The sequence below is a fragment of the Elephas maximus genome, chromosome 1 (genome assembly GCF_024166365.1).
Source record: "Elephas maximus indicus isolate mEleMax1 chromosome 1, mEleMax1 primary haplotype, whole genome shotgun sequence".
Lineage (NCBI taxonomy): Eukaryota > Metazoa > Chordata > Mammalia > Proboscidea > Elephantidae > Elephas > Elephas maximus.
In genome coordinates this window covers 159,980,908-159,987,780 of record NC_064819.1, presented here as the reverse complement: position 1 = coordinate 159,987,780, position 6,873 = coordinate 159,980,908, and positions in this window count along the sequence as shown.

Genomic DNA, 6,873 nt, shown 5'->3' with positions numbered 1-6,873 from the left:
ATAAGAAGAACTATTGGAAGAATAAGAAAACATCAACTCCAAAAAATAATTTTTGAAGTCAGTATTAATGATATATATTTCACTTAACAACAACAACAAAAAACAAGGTAAAGAAGTTTTAGATTGGTTTACCAAGAAACTGAATCTTTTAAGGCTTCTTCCTTTCAATTTTGATTCCCCTCTATGTATATCCAAGCTCACCAGACAATTCCTGTCCTCTTAGTACTCTCCATGGCATCTTTGTCTCCACACCTGAGTTTTCTTTTTCCATTGTGCTCCCACTGTGGGCTACTCAGTGATACCTCTTCCTAGAATAGCCTGCAGATCTGAAAACTGTTATTTGATTGGCGGTACCTGGCTTATTAACTCACCCTTTGATTACCTCAGGACTGTATCTGCCAGACCTTTGTTGGAGTTATGGCAACTCATAGAGTTTCAGCATGTGAAGGGACATGAAAATTAACCTGGACCAGTATATCTCTTAAGAGAATAACTCCTATAACACTGCAAACTGGCAGTTACTGTACTTCGCTCTGAAACAGCCAAAAATAGGCAACTCAAATTGCTTCAAAGTTTTCCTCAAAATAAGTCAAAATCAGTTTCCCTATGCTTTCCATATGTATTATCACAAATTAGTGGCTTAAGTAACCCAAATGTATTATCTCACAGTTCTATAGGTTAGAAATTTGATATGTGGGGTGCAGTGGTTAAGAGTTCGGCTGCTAATCAAAAGGTCAGCAGTTTGAATCCATCAGCCGCTCCTTGGAAACCCTCTGGGTCAGTTCTACTCTGTCCTATAGTGTAGCTATGAGTCAGAGTCAACTTGATAGCAATGGATTTGGTTTGGTTTTTGGTTGGCCTAAAAGAAAGGTGTCAGCAGGACTGCCTTCCTTTCTGGAGAGTCTAGGGGAGAGTTCATTTCTTTGTTTATTTAATTTCTTGGTAGAAGTCAGTTCCTTGTGGTTTGGGGACCAAGATCTGCATTTGCTTTACAGCTGTGAAGTGAGAGCTGTTACAACTTTCTAGAGGCCATAATATTGGCTCTTGATTGCTTCCTCTGTCTTCAAAACCAGCAACATCAGATTGAGCCCTTCTCATTTCACATTTATCTGATCCACTCTGCCACTTTTAAGGACTCATGTGATTAGATTGGCCCCAGCAAATAATACAGGATAATTCCCCATCTCAAGATCCTTACCTTTAATTGCATCTACAAGATCCCTTTTGCCATTTAAGGGAACATAGTCACAGGTTCCAGGGCGTCTTTGGGGACACATTATTCTATATATCACAATATCTATTTGTAAATGTAATATATATATATAGTGAGAATAGAGAAAGGAAGGGATGGAAGGAGAGAGAGAGAGAACATCAGCAATGACAAAAGATTAATATGTGTAGATCAAATTATAGAAATAAACATGTCAAACACTTTTACAGTGGTTATTTCTGGGAAATGGGCTTTTGGTTTTTATACATATACTTAAGAATGGTTTGCATTTGCCCGATAACCACATATTTTCTGCTAAAAAAAAGTAAAGACAAAATCAAATGATCAGTTTAGGCCTAAGACACTTGATGTAACTTGCTACCTTCTCCTAGTATAAACACCTAGACAAAGAAACCATCTGTGAGTAAAATATCTGTTCTTTAATTAGTGGTGTATTGATTAAGTGCTACAGCTGCTAACCTAAAGGTCAGAAGTTCGAATCCACCAGGCGTTCCTTGGAAAGCCTGTAGGGCGGTTCTGCTCTGTCCTGTAGCGTTGCTGTAAGTCGGAATTGACTCAAAAACAATGGTTTCTTTTTTCTTTTTTTTTGTTTTTTTTAAGTTATTATTAAAATAAGTTAGCAGATACTTCACCACAGGTGTTATATGTTTATAAACCTTAAACTACTGATTGGCGGACTCGTGCTACATACCTAAATAAAGTGAAGATTTTTAGTAGGGAACAACAACAACCTCTGCAATTGTAATAACAATATAAATAATAGATTGTTTTGTAATTTAGTAATTTACAGATAAGACATGTCCAAAGCCTCATAGCTCAATATTATGCAAAAACAAATAGGAACTTTGATACTTTGTTTTAGAAACTATGGAGGATATGAACATAAATAATACTTGAATTCTGCTCTAATAAACCTTACAGTATAGAAAGGGAGATAAGACATATATGCAAATAGCCACACTCAAGGCAGAACGTCACAAGTATTATAAAAAATGAACCAAGGAAGTGTTATAATCATTCAGAGACTATAGATTATTTAAGAATAAGGTTATTAAACCAGAAAATCAGTTACTATCAAGTCAGTTCTGACTCATAGCAACCCTATCTGTGTCAAAGTAGAACTGTGCTCCATAGGGTTTTTAATAGTTGAGTTTTTGGGATTGCCAAGCTTTTCTTCTGAGGCACTTTTGAGTATACTTGAACCTCCAGCCTTTCAGTTAGCTGTCAAGCGTGTTAACCCTTTGCTGGACCCAGGGATTTCATGAAATTATTAGGAAGGTTTAATCAAACAAGCGACATTTAAACTGAACCTTGTATAACAAGTATGTTATGCTATGAATTTTCTTTAAATGAGAACTGGAGGAGAGATGGAGATTATCAGCCCAGGACTGAACAAGAGTGGTCCTATTACAGCTAATGATAAGAAGAAATCAGAGAGAGGTGAAAGCTGTTGTGGAATTAGATAGAATTAACTTCAGAAGACAAGTGAGAGGAAGAGTCAAAGATGACTCCCAAGTTTCTATTCTCGACACATGGAGCAGTAACGGAAATGCTGGCAGTAGTCACGGGAAACATTTTCTCACCTATTACTTCCTCAATCTAATGCTCCATCGTTACTGCCCCTACCACTACTCAGGAATTGCTTTTCTCAAAGTCTCCAGTGATTTGCGTGCACTAAATACAATAAACACATTTTTTAAATACAATAAACACATTTTAGTCTATACCATATGTCTTAGTTATCTACTGCTGCTATATCAGAAATACCAGAAGTGGATGGCTTCAACAATCAGAATTTTATTCTCTCACAGTCTGGGAGGCTAGAAGTCCAAACTCAGGGCGTCAGCTCCAGGGGAAGGCTTTCTCTCTCCGTCAGCTCTGGAGGAAGGTACTTGTGATTAGCCTTCCCTGGAACTAGGAGCTTCTCAGGTCAGGAATCCTGGATCCAAAGGGTATGCTCTGCTCCTGGCATTACTGTCTTGTTGGTATGAGGTCCCATGTCTCTCTTCTGGTTTCTTTTATTTCTCAAAAGAGATTTACTTAAGACACAACCTAATCTTGTAGATTGAGCCCTGCCTCATTAACATAACTGCCACTAATCTTGCCTCATTAACATTATACTTGAAAAAAGAAACAAAAAACAAAAAATACATTACTGTCAAGTTGATTCCGACTCACAGCAAGCCTATAGGACAGCATGGAACTGCTACATAGGGTTTCCAAGGAATAGCTGGTGGATTTGAACTGCTGACCTTTTGGTTAGCAGCCAAATGCTTAACCACTGCACCACTAGGGCTTCTATTAATATTGTAGAGGTAGATTTACAACACACAGGAAAATCATATCAGATGACAAAATGGTGGACAATCACACAGTACTGGGAATCATGGACTAGCCAAGTGGACACACATTTCTTGGGGGGACACACTTCAATCATAACACCATACTTTATGTTTTGGCTACATTCAGCTCAATAGTCAACTCCATCTGTCTCGAGAACTCTCTTTTTTGGCTTTCTTGACAGCACGCTCTCCAGATTTCACATTAGGCAATCCACGTAAAATGTTTTCTTTACTCAATGCTCAGTGCATATACTTAAAACACATTAGCATTGGTGCTGTTTACATATGTGCACATGTTTACTTCTGCACACATGTACTGTTGTGCAAACTTCCTAAGAGGAGCCATCTTGTCTACCATGTTAACTATTGTATCCCTAGCAACTGGCCTTGACACAAAGAAGATATTCCATAAATACAACAATGAATGAATGAATAAATTAGCAAATGAGTGAACAAGAAGAAAAATAGATTTGGGAAGATAAAGGATGGTGAACTCAGCTTGGGATATATTGCTTTGACAAAGGTATATCATTGAAACATCCAAGGCAGGAGTAAGCAATCACTCGAATTATTGAACTAGAGCTTATGAGAAATGCAAAACTGTGAGGAAAATATGGTGGTCATCCACAAAGTAGAAAATAGTTGAAGCCACAGTCTGGATGAGTTTGGATATGTAAAATATAGAGAAAAAGGTGAAGAGAACTAAGGATGAAACAGGGCATATTATAGCTATTTTAGGTAAAAATACGGCATACTTGAAATCAGATGAGCAAAAACTGTATTAGAGACTTCAGACAAATAAAACTTAATGAGAGTTTATGTTTGTCAATGAAAAGTTATTGGTGATGACTTCTAGATGTGTAAATTACTTGAGCACTGGTATACCTAGCTCATTGCCAACCTAGCTCTTTCAACTTGTTGTTGTTAGGTGCTGTCAAGTTGATTCTGACTCAGGGACCCTATGCACAACAGAATGAAACACTCCCTGGTCCTGCACCATGCTCACAATTGTTGCTATGCTTGAGCCCATTGTTGTGGCCACTGTGTCAATCCACCTCTTTGAGGTTCTTACTCTAATGACTAAAATATCCAAAGGAGTATAAAAGTAGTGAAAAACTTGCATAGGGACCCATGGTTAATTAGTATACTTTTAACTTGAATAATTTACCTGGAAACAAATCGAGGAAAAACTCCTTCCTTAGAAGTATGACATTACAGAAAGTAAACACTGGAAATCCTGGCACTTCATAATTTGCATTATGAGTGTTGAAGGCAATGGTATAGCACAGAGCAGGCAGAAGGCACTTCTTTTGAAGCATTTTCTTGCTCTGATATGCAGCATTCAAAATGATCTACACTGGGAGACATAAAAGAAAGCAAGCTACTCAAAAAGGAAACCAGGAAGTGGAGGTTTCAATAGGATTCAAAGTGATTCTTCCCAATGATTTTGGAAATAATACTGAAAAAGCCAATTAGATACACTGTATCCCTGCACATAAAATTACGCCAAATGGATTATGAGACAACAAGATCTGGTCTCTGGAACAGAAACCTCATAAATTACAGAGAGGAAATCATGTGACTATTAAGTTACCCAGTTAGGCTTGCCCATGTCCTAGCCTCCTTTCAATTCTTCTTAGAGTTATAATGTATTACTGAACTTATATTAACTTCCTTTCTTGGCTTAAAACGTTAGAGAAATAGTCTAAAAAACATATTTAGGTGTGAAGTGAAGAGATTAAAAAGTATCTCTCCCAGAAAGGGCTACATGAGCCAGATACTACATCATCCTGAGACCAGAAGAACTAGATGTTGCCCGGCTACAACCGATGACTGCCCTGACAGAGAACACAACAAAGAACCCCTGAGGGAGCAGGAGAGCAGTGGGATGCAGACCCCAAATTCTTATAAGACCAGACTTAATGGTCTGACTGAGCGTGGAAGGACCCTGGTGGTCATGCTACCCAGACCTTCTGTTGGCCCAACAACAACAAGTGAAAAGGTGAAGGTGCAGAGGAAATATGTACCCATGCACCTGAGAGAAAGCCAGCAGACAGTGGATTTTCTTACCAACGTGACCAGTTCATCACGAAAAGGAAAAATAATCCTTATTATGCATCTTTGTAATAGCTTATACTCCTATATGTTAGATATAGTAATTGATGTAGTTTAAAAAAAAATTCCTTGGCTTTGATGATCTGAAATAGTAGACATCACTTTTCTCTTTACGCAGTTGGTTAAACAATTTAATAAAACCAAAGCCATTGCCGCTGAGTTAATTTTGACTCATAGTGACCCTATAGGATAGAGTAGAACTGCCCCGTAGGGTTTCCAAGTCTGTAAATCTCTACAGAAGCAGACTGCCACATCTTTCTCCCATGGAGTGGCTAATGGGTTCAAGCTGTTGACTTTTCAGTTAGCAGCCAAAAAAAAAGAAATTTTTTTTTTTAAGGGCTTAACCAATTCCTTAAAACAATTGAATAGGTGATAAAAAAAATTGCCTCTTACAGAACCTTCAACTTAAATTCTGAGTAATCAAATGGTGCCCAATAGACAGAAAACTTATGGGAATTCAACCAAATTCTTGTATCACATAAGTCACTTCTCTGAAAATCATTAATGGTATCACCTCTAGGTGGACATAACACTAAAAGGTGCCTTTTCCTCTGTGCTAATTCTGATCCATTCTAACCCTTACTCTCCTCCCATCCTTCAGTATCATGCTGATGTCTTTCATTGACTGAACCAGAAGCCACCCACAACCAAAAGCCAGAGGACAAGGGAACCTGATTGGTCCAGTCAAACAAACAAACAAACATCTACCTGATGCAAACAGCATGGTAGGAAAGGTGAAAAGTAAATCTGAAGAAGCAAATAGAGAATATCCAGCACAGTGACCAGTAACAACCTTAATGCACAGAATTAGCAGTCCCCTCCATCCCCTTTTTGAAAGATCAGGTCTTAAAAATGGAATAAACTTAGGAATGAGTAGGGCATATATGAAGAAAGCTATAATGTCCTACAGGTTAGATGGAAAATGACTTAGATAAGTGGTGGTTCACACCTCATTTTTAGATGAGAAAAGTCGATATTTTAAAGAGATCAATTTTCTCCAGCTTGATCAACATATTATTTTTGCAATCAAAATATCAATGGCTCCATTTCACAACTTGATGAAACAAAAAAATACAGATTAGAAAATTAAACAGTAAGAAAATAACCAGAAAAAATTCTGAAGGATGAAGAATAGGGGACACACAGAGTTATAGTAATGAAAATATTATGGTGCGTGTGGAGGGG